The following is an 11,392-nucleotide window of genomic DNA, read 5'->3' on the forward strand; positions in this document are numbered from 1 at the left end:
AAGCTTATCATCCTAACACATGCTCGTTCCACCCCACTACTAAGGTGCCATTTGATTGACTAAAGTTTTGTGCTGCTCACCACTCCCCTCGGCCATGGATGCGGTCGAACAATCATTTCGTTATTTGCAGTTCAATACATTTCTATTATGTTACCTAGCTAAACCAGGCCCCCTCATCGAAGTCAACCAGCCCCACTCCCTCTTTTTCTACTTCTACCTATGCAGTGGTGGGCTCCGCCTTTATATTGCCGGCTAGGGTTTCCAGAGTGGGAACTCTTTCTCCCTTGCCTTGTGGAATCTTCTTTTTCTGATTGAAGCAAGTCACTAGTATTGAGGCCAGATAGAAGGTTTTTTCTTCTTTCACCAACGACAAAGGCAAAGAAAATGACAAAGCAAGGGAAGGCTGCAACCACGCTCCAATAACGAATAATGAAGAAAGCTTACCAAACAAAGCTGATCGTCAGGCTTGACTAAAAGGGAGTGAATCCAAGTGACATGGCTTGGCGCTATCCCTTTCTAGAGATGGTTGCTCATCTAGTCGAGTGGATGCTTCTGTGGTGCGGATCTATCCAAGAAGGGCTCACCCCACCTCTCCTCCTTGACTCCGTTCTAATTGATTCATTCATTCAAGTGCTTGGTTCACCACTTGTTGCATTTCATGATCCTACACAAAGTGAATTTCAATTTGCTTCAGATAGCCAGCTGGGATGGGATCCATCTCATGCCTCATCTTTTGACACAACGTTGATTTCTGAACCATGTCAGCTCCTTATCAAACAACTAAGATGGGTTGAACCAACACACTGTCATGTTTCCCTAAGATGCATCACTCCTCACCTACCTCGACATCTTTGAGGGGGGTCGCAAAAAGGACTCTCGTGTAGTCAGTAGGCTCAGAGTCACAACTCATTTCATAGATTTTGTAGTCCAAGAGTCACAACTCACTTCGCATATTTCGTAGCCCATGTAGGCAACACTCTCTATGATAGGGTGCTAATATTTGTGCTACTTTCTTAGGTGAATAAGCTAACGACCTTTGCTTGGTTCCATAAGGTCTTCATTTCTATGTAAAAAAACCCTTTTGCCTCTTGTGCCATTATGAATTTCTTTCTTTATGATCAAATCAATAATGGTGGTAAATAATGGTCCAAATAAAGAAAAAATGAAAGGTTTGACAAAGAAGCGTTGACAAAATTGCCCTTCCATATGGATTAGATCATTGTGGCATAAAATGATGTTCTTCCTCACTACTTGGAGAAATTCTGAGTGGGTGGCTGTTGTTTTTTTTGTCTTTTTGGAAGGCTAAAATGAAGAGAAAGAAAGATCTACTATACCTAGCAACACTCTGCAGTGAATGCCTAACCACCGGCCAAAAAGCCCCTCCACACAATGTGGTTGGGGTTGGTTGGAAACTCTATGAATATTGGCAATCTTCTTCCATCTAGCATAGAGAAAATGGGGTTCAAACCCATGACTTCTGGTGTGATAGGCCAGCACTTTAACCAACTCAGCTATTTCCCCTCTCCCAATTAGGTTGCCTCCTCCACACTGGAATGAATAAGTGAGTGCATAGAGTGAGATAGATCAAGAGATCAACCAATGTCACATTTTCTCTCCCTCGACCTCCTTATCTCTCCGAATTCGTTCCATTCATTAAGTTGTGATTGTTACCTTTGAATGAATGTGGAAGCAAGATCTTTGAACCCTATTAGCAATTTGCATTTACATAAATGCTCTCTCCTAAGCAAGCAACCGAGCCTATGAGCGAAGTTGTAGGAGCGAGCCTATGACATGCTATAAAAGCTGTAACTGTGAGTAGGATACAACATCCATACAGTTGATGCACTATGGTAGCTTTGGACATGGAGGTAGCTTTCAACGTTACGTAAACTTAGACCGTCTATTTTTTTTTTCAATGCAAGCCATCACATCACGTCATGAGCAAAGCCAAAGCTTTGCGATGACAACAACATGTCGTAGAAGGAGATAATTGGTGTTGACCAAAAAGACTAACATATCTACAACTACATCCCTGAGGGGTAGTCATACGGGGGTGTGAATACAATATGCCAACACAATGATTGGCTGGACAGAGGCTGAGGCTGCTTCCTTCCCACCACATCCTTTCTTGTGTGTAAGAGATACAAAGCAGGTGCACCTCGGGAACTAGTTTGATGTATTCTATGCCAAAGAATTCTGAGCAAGTTTGCACATTTAGACGAACTTTACCAAGCGTTAGGAGCATTTAGTGGAACCAGTGAACTACACTTGCTTTTGGATAGTGGGATAGTGGGATAGTGGGAATGTGGTACCTACTGTCTTACCCCTTCTTCTTTTTGAGAACCGTGTGAACAGAGAGTGGGCAGAAGGAAAGGAGGTCCTCATATGGAGTCAGAAAAGTCGCATTTTTGAGCTGTGCAGGAGAGAAAAAGGAGCCGAAAAGTTCATTTGAAGACAAATTCAGCCTTGTTTAAGGTATTTCTTTTGTTTTAGTGATTGGAAGGAAAGGGGGGCACTTATATGTTCACTTCCATGGAAAATAGAACAATTATACAATATCCTACCTTATGTGACATGTTAGGATTATTTATCTACTATCCACAGGAAAGGTGGCATGATTCGAACCTCTGGCGGGCCTGGCATTGCCTGTTAGGTGGAGTTCAGTGGTCGGGTTAGCACCCCTCATCGTCTCCATGCCCAAAATGCATTGTGCTACCCAGTGCATAACCTTGTCTCTCCCAATGTCACGAGCAATGCCTACAAAGCCCTACACATTGCAAGTGCTTTGGGAGCACATGAATAGTATACAATTGCCCTTTCCCATCAACTTCATAAGGGTTAGTACTTTTCAGTATTTGTCGAAACTGAATCAGTGACCTTTAGTATCAATAACCAATCAAGAAAATTGCAATGTCCATCAAATTTGGTATGCACTTTGAATGTTTTCCCAGACTTGAATCAGTTAAGTGTGTTTCAGTATCAAGAACCGTTCAATGAAAATTCGAATGTTCAATTCTCTTCTTCCAAAAAGCTCCTTTCAATATGTTTTTGTCACTAAATATATACACAAGAAAAGACCTCAATTCTTGGTCTGCTTCTTGTGAAGGTGCATAACCTTTTGCATGCTACCATTTGTTTATAGATTTGAAATAATTCATGACTTCGACTTTCTCCAACTTTCTTAAACTTCAAATACATCAACCCTAAAAGGTTGCTCCTCTTCCCTGTCAAGTCGAACCTGAATCCCGAGCACAAGTTTTTCGTGAGTTCCCATATGCAACAGCCTAACAACATCTTCTAGGATGATTGTCATCTTGAATCCATCAAACACAAATGTCTTTGTCCGAGAATTCCCACTTCTGTGCCAAGACGTACAAGGGCCCCCATTCGAGTTTTATTGCACTATAGGACAACAACCCCAAGAATTGCATTTTTGCCCAATCTCTGCATTTAAAAGTGCGGCGTAACTTCATTCCAATCATTGACCAAAGGTCATTGGCAGCACTCGCATTTCTGCAACAAAAATACCAGCGTTAAAGACATTATCCAACATAAAAATTTTAATTACAAATACTTGAATAAACAACATAGATTAGTTATATCGATGTCACACAATCACCTCATTTCCTTCCCAACTATCTCTACCACCTCTAAATTGGAATCAGAATTTCCTCTTCACCTAGAACCTCTAGTTTTTAGTGCAAGTACAATCTGCACATGTACACTAATCCATCTACTTCATTCAACAATGGATTCTCCTCTTCATTAGTCTCATCTTCTATGTTCCCCACCTCCAAGAGTCGCTCCCCTTCTGCCACCTCCTCCTATCAAAATCCCCATCTCCCTTCCATTTTCTATCTTCGCAGCCTGGCCCTTCATTTCAGTCACCTCTTCCTACTCAAATTCCTTATCTCTTGCATTCTTCATCTCTATGGCCTGTCCCTTTGTTTTCATCACCTCCTTTAGCTAAAATTTCTTCTCCCCTGCATTGTTAGCCTCCACAGCCTATCCATTCATTTTCACTACCTCCTCCTGTTCAAATTCCTTTTTTCCTGTATTCTTTGACTCTACGGCCTATCCATTCGTTTCCACCACCTTATCCTCCTCATTTTCTTCCACACATTCCTCCTCCTTCTCAATGATCTACTTCACCTCATGTGGCATGTGCTCCTGTTTAAATTCCACATTTTCTTCTACACTCACTTATCATTATATGTTTTTCCAAGTTCTTCAGATTTGGTTCAATGTATAAGTCGACTTCACCCTATTTGACATCACACAAGCGACGTTCCGTGTTGTATTCTTTCATATTGATTGCAGTAGACATCATTGATCTACAAGAAGCAAAAACGTTGACATAAGATAGTTAAATAAGAATGCTATATAAAGCGGAAGATAAACAAATATAAGACATTTAGATTACAACGTGTGTATATACTATATATGACAAACAAAAAGATATGAGATTGTGTTATTTCATTATCTCACTTCCTTTTGTTTTTCTTCTATGCATGAGTTGTTATTTCATTATTTCATCTCATTCTTTTATTTTATACAACATATGAACTAATGAAAGTGTGAGACTACCTAAAAGTGATAGACTATATTTGTCACTGACAAGCATAACCCCAATAATCATCCTTACGCTTGCTCCGACCGACGTTCTTCGGCCGAAGACGATAACTTCCACTAATGAGGACCATTAGCGCACCTTGCTAAAGTGAACTCCCTCTGAAAGAAGCGAACCTGATAGAAGCCTTTGTTGTTCCAACAAACGTCCTTAAGGTTACTTTGACCAACGCTCTTCGATCGACGACAAGAATTGCTCCGACGAGATGATCATCACTATCAATGACTCATGACTTCCTCTACTGTTGTGAACATTCAAAGCATTATGTTGAAGCCTCTGCTCCACGATCGATAAATTTCCTTTTTCTTTTTTCACGTATGGGCTTCTTACATCATTTGCACCATCCACTCGGGGGCATGTTCTTTTTGAAGATCCATTTTGTAACATCAAAGGGTATTTTTGGTCAATGACACCTTCACTTACGTACTTCTCACAATATTCCTTCCATTAATCTCGAGGTATTAGTGTCTATTGAGTCCACCTTTCGATTCGCCTTCGATCCATCTTGGTGCCGATTTGGCTTCCAAATTAATGTTCAAGATAAGTGGTTGATGAGATAGTAAAATATTTATAAAATAATGTTCATGAGAGAATAACAATATTTAAGAGATAATGAAATAACGTCATGAAGAGATAACGAGACAATGCTATGGGCCAAACAAAAAATGAAAACATTTGTTTTATTGCTTAAAAGGTACATTGGTCATACCAATATGCTATACACACATTTTTACTGAATCTCCAAATCTTCTTTTAACGATGTTAACACCCCAAATTTTTCCACATCATAATTGAAGCAATATCAAAATTTTACAAAAGAATTGTGTAAAATGCAATTGTAAAGCCAATTTTGAATCTAAAAAACAATTTAGATTCAAATCATGAATTTAAACCTGCAGCATGAATCCAAATGCAGAATTACGAGTCCAAACTATGTCGAAATTAGGATTTGACATCCAAATCCAATTACAACTGTCATTTGACATCCAAATCCAATTACAAATGTCATTTGAAATCCAAATCCAATTGCAAAATTTAATTTTTGACTTAAATCTGAGAATTGGACGTAATTCAGTCTAAAATGCTACGTGGGGCCCACGTGTGGGCCCCACCTAGCCTGTGTCGTCAAGAGCACCCTACGGGTCACACCCCCCCTCCCCCGCCATTTTAAACAAAAAATTATATTTTTCTCAATTAAATAAAAAAATCATTTTCAAGGAGAACTGAATGAGATCATAACTAGAAACCTAGGAAAAAGATACATTTATGCATCTGTCTCTTCTTTCATTAGGTCCTCTTTAAAGAGGGGTCAACCTTCGAAAAACAATAACTAGGCTAATCAAACCCACTTAATTCAAGTAGGTTTGACTCTAGTGCACCTGAATATGACACAAATCTCAGCTAAGATCAGTCAACACGAGTTCAGTTTGGCCAAAAGGTAGGTCTATCTCATGATCCAATTAGTGGACAAAAATAGACCTTGACCAAATCAAGTCCACTTTAACTAGACTCAGTCGAAGTACAATTCAGCTCAATTAAGAGCTTTCTTAGCTCAAATTTATCAAATTACCTCAAACAAAATCAAACTACTCGCAAATGAGCTTTGACTTTGGTCAATTGATCAAATTTGTCTAATTTGAACAATTTAGCCCTTTTATGAGCAAATTGAGATTACAGAGCCTAAATTGGTTTACATTTGGATTTGTCAAATGTATAAGTCAAATATCAAATTAAAATTTAATATTTCAAACCAAATTTTGATTCAATTAAAATCCATCTTCAATCAAGTTTTGAACGAAAATACCCTTTTTAAACCAAATTTGATAGAATTACCAAATTGTATTCAAATTTAAATTAAGTTGTCATAATTCAATAACATTTAGAGCTTAGTAACTAGGTGTTATCCTAACAAACTTGATTTCAAAGAAAAATAAATAAATAGCACAAGTTAAGACAAAACACTATGTAAGGACATTTTTATCTAAAATTTTGGTCAAAGTTGGTCAGGTAAGTCTGAACCAAGGTTGACCATACGTAGCCCAGCCCACCCAGCTCGTGTGAATGAGATAAGAATGATTAAATAGAGCCATTAAAAATTCATTTAATCTATTTTCCAACTCCTTAGGCCTTGTTTAATCTTCCAAGGCACATTAAAGAAGATGGTTGAACCTTTATTCTCCTTTATATAAACCCTCCCTTGACAACCAAGGGGAGGACAAATTTTTGAGTATTGCATCAAGTTGATGCAGCTAAGGAGCCATGAGGGAGAAGCCAAGGAGGAGGAGGAGGAGAAGGATTCGTCCAAGCCCCCTTTCCCCTTTTTCTAATTTTCTTCTTCATTTTCCTCTATTCTCTTCATTGATTTTGCTAAGTTAGGGTGCTTAAGTGAACCCTTAGGATTTTCGTGGTGAGAAGCTCTCTTTTCCATTACAAATTTCAGCAAGAAAGTTATTATTCTTCTAGTTTGGCTAAACTAAAATCTAAGCTTGGATTCTTGCTTAAGATTGCTCGATTTAGAAAACAAGTGAAGTAGAAGATCAAACATCAAGACCGACCGCAAGGTAAGCGATTTTAACTCATTTCTCATCTACTTTAGTTTCTTATTGGTTCATTCTAATTTCAGCAATTTGTGAGAGAGGTTTATTTTCATTCATTTTATAGCTGAGAATGACGTCTAGTTAGGGGAAACCTACGATTAAATATACATGTTAATGCATAATGCATGCATGAGTCGGTTTTTCTAAAAAGATAAACCCATGCATCAAATTTTGAAAATGGCCACAAGGCCACGTTCTTTTCAAAAAAACTAACTTAAAAACAATTTTGAACTCCCCACCATAAGAGAATCTCATGGTGAGAGGATGATTTTGCTGCAGTATATATGACGAAAAAGCCTCTTAAGGACGGATGCATTCTCATGAATGTAATTCATCCTTGCATGTCGAAACTAAAGATGGACTAGCTTGAACATTCATTTATCTCTTTCCATTTAAAGTTATTTTGTTTCATGCTTTTTCATTTGATCAAGGGCAACAGGAGGGATTTGAAACATGTTTTCAATCATCCTACATAAAAGAACCCAACAATGAATCATCATGATTCGTGAGTTATTTGGCCCCTTGATAAAATTTCATTTTGAAGAGTAAGGTATATATATATATATATATATATATATATATATATATATATATATATATATATATATACACTCAATTTTCTTAAAAACCAGTTTGAAAACGTGTTCCAACCTGATTTTAAATGAAGAAAATGATTTTTAAAAACAGATTCCACACACACACACACACACACACACATATATATATATATACACACACACACACACATGTGGAATCTGTTGTTAAAAATCATTTTCTTCATTTAAAATCAGGTTGGAACACGTTTATATATATATATATATATATATATATATATATATATATATATATATATATATATATATATATATATATATATATATATATATATATATATATATATACATGTGGAATCTGTTGTTAAAAATCATTTTCTTCATTTAAAATCAGGTTGGAACACGTTTTCAAACTGGTTTTTAAGAAAATGGATCATTTTTATTGATTTTCATAGCATAAAGCTATGAGATCATTTTCATTCCATTTTAAAATTTGCTTAATTTCAGCAATCCATATGTAAGGTGTATCTAAGTTGTTGAAATCAAACCATGTTTTATAGGAATTGACATAAGAATGTCAAAGTTTACATACTTGGAATGCCAACTATCCTAAAATCATCCAAAGAAGTTTTGGCATGAAATCTGAACTTTGAATAGGCTTGAAAGACTTATCATCTCTATCTAAAAAACAAGTCTCTCTCTCTTGGAATCAATTTCCACAATTTTCAGTTATTTAAATCAACCCAAGATTTGATTTTTTTTAGCTATTTTGAGATAAAAGTGGATGTCATCCATGTCTCCCATTTAGTTTAACTCCCATTTAGTTTAAAAACTGATTTTGGCATCAATCTTCATCTTTTTGTTAAGCTCTAATTCATGTCCTTAATAATGTGATGAGCACATTTAGAGAAAGTCTTACATTTTAATCAAAATCAATCTTCATGCACAGATTGCATGACGTTTGATTGCAATGAATGAACTTTGAAGGATTATGAGAGAGTGAATAATGTATGTTTCATATGAATGAATCTTGAGAGATTATGAAGGAGAAAGAATGAATATTTCATATAGTTTCCATTCTCATTTTATGCATTCACTTTTACTCAAAATCAATAGCACTACATGCACATTATCAAGAAAATAATTGATTTAAATTTGAGTTACAAACAGTGACTAAGTCATATTGCAACAAGAATTTGTAAACTTCAATTAACTTCCAAAGAAAACATAAGCAATGTATTCAGAATCTTGACCAAAATATGTTTAGAAAACAACATGTTTTCTAACAATTTGAAATCTATGTTTCATCGTCACAAGTTTCTAAATGTCTTAGACCAAGTCACACGATTTGGCAAAAAAAGAATTCAAAATCAATTTTTAATCATAAGATGATCATAGTTTCAACTCCTGAATCATAACTAGTTCACAACAAAGAACTCAATCTCAAATTTTCAAAATTTCTAAGAATTGAGGATTTCAAATCAAATGCCACCAAAACAAAGGGTTTTAAATCAATTTAAAAACCCTTCAATCTTGAAGTCAAGAGAATTCATTTTCAAACAAGTTCAAATCACTTAATCGAAATGAACTTTGGTTCTTGAATCCAACAAATCACTTTGGTTCTTGAATCTAAAACCTCAATGCATAAGCACATAAGATTTACATCAATAACTCGTATATGATCCAAATGATCCTTAGTTCTAGGTCCAATTGTCCTTGTTAAAGGTGGTAGGAATGGTTGGACCTCGTACTGACGAGCGGATCCCTTTCTCTTAAAAATTTTTCCTCAAAACCCCAATTTTGAAAGAATTTTACGCATTTCGATGCCCTTTGAGAAGAGGGTAAGGTGCGAACAGATGCACACCCGGTGGGACCCATCATCATTTGTCTAAGGACTTATTTGGATCATATACAAGTTATATCAATTGCACAAAATTTTTCATAAACATGCATACTGACATAATGTAGTAAATATTGAGGAGATTCCATGAACCCCTTTTATTTCAATTTATCATACCCTTACTCAATTTATGATTGTATGGAACTCATGTATGCTCTCAAAATTTCAAATCTATCTCTTAGGAATGTGTGTAATAGAGCCATCTATTTCGCATCTTCTCATGAGTTTTGAAAAAGAAATCCTTACCTACATCATATCCCAATCATTTTGTTGCCGAGCTATTTCCAAGACATTAGTCCAAGATATAGCCTTACAACTGGACGACCCAATTGGACTGAAAAGTCTCCCCATTAGTACTGAAACAGATAATAGTGTCAGTATATCGATGGGTAAACAAAAAAAAATTGGAGAGCCCAAATCTAGAAAACCTTTGGAGTAGTCTATGTCAGTACCATGGATTTGGTATATACACATACCTTAAATTTTGAAAAAACCAATAATGATTTAACCATTTATTCTCTATAGACTCCAAGATCAAATTTCAAAATAATGCATATAGGCAAAAGTCCTAGGGAATGCATTAACAATTTTTCATTAATTGCTTGTTTGGATGCATGTAATGTTTTATCTTGTCTCCAAACCATGTCCAAACCCAACGTCAAAATTCTTCTCGTGTCTCTATTGGGTCAATTTATGTCAACAAGTAATACTTTCTCTTGTCCAGATGGACGCTGAAAGCATTTTTTTCATATGACCACATCTTATTCGGGTCATGTCAAGGTCGATCTGGACTTTGCATCATCCCAAATGGAGTCTACCTACCTCAGTGGTATCTTTCTTGGTACCCAACTTTTTGGTGTATGTTCCTGAACAATTTAGAGGATTGCAGTCTCGAAAAAGTAGTTACTCTTGCCAGACAACCTATCAACGACAATTTAATCCATGGAGTTGTTGAAAGATGGAACCCAAGGACCAACACATTCTGGTTTTCATGGAGTGACATGACAATCACTCTTGATGAGTTTTCCAATATTATGGGTTTGCTAGAACTCAAAGGTGACCCAAGAGGACCAATTGAAGACAAGTTCCTTATAAACCAAGGACAAGTCAGAAACTCTAAAAGTGATTCATAAACTCACAGGAAAACAGAGTTGGCCCTTTCTAGAAAAAGATGAACATCAATATCTTCAACTACAAGAACTTGGTGATACATATTCCTAATATGCCAACTCTGCTTCACTATCTAGAAGTGTTGCAGACAAGTACAAAAGCTCTATGGTGACTTGTACCGCATGTCTTTTCTTCTTTAACAATGAAGAACACATAATGGATTTTTGCACAACTCACCTCTTTAGAAAATGGGGGCATGTCAAAGTCCATCACGTATTCATAGCAATGGCAGCCTTGGCGTTCCTTTACCAAGGATTAACCAAATTTTTAATTGAGGATGTAGACTCGATAGAAGGATGTGTCTTCGCACTACAATCATGGTTCTACAAACACCTGGGGCCACAATCATGCCATTTTCAGAACACCGATGGCCTGTTATCCAGTATGGAGCACTACCGTAGGAAGATGGAGGAAGTGGATGACTCAACCATCATTTGAAACTTCTTTGATCGAGAAGTCATCAAATCAAGATACAGCTACAACCCAGTAAGAGGAAGTCTTGTATTGGGACCATTCTTCATAGTTGAATACCATCCAGAGC

General features: G+C 36.6%; 1 non-coding gene across 1 annotated transcript; it reads right to left on the reverse strand.

Moving 5' to 3' along the window:
* Window positions 1–1,447: 1,447 nt before the first annotated feature.
* TRNAD-AUC (transfer RNA aspartic acid (anticodon AUC)) lies at window positions 1,448–1,521 on the reverse strand. Its single transcript has one exon. It is a non-coding gene; the product is annotated as a tRNA-Asp (tRNA).
* Window positions 1,522–11,392: the final 9,871 nt, after the last annotated feature.

The sequence above is a fragment of the Nymphaea colorata genome, chromosome 5 (genome assembly GCF_008831285.2).
Source record: "Nymphaea colorata isolate Beijing-Zhang1983 chromosome 5, ASM883128v2, whole genome shotgun sequence".
Classification (NCBI taxonomy): domain Eukaryota; kingdom Viridiplantae; phylum Streptophyta; class Magnoliopsida; order Nymphaeales; family Nymphaeaceae; genus Nymphaea; species Nymphaea colorata.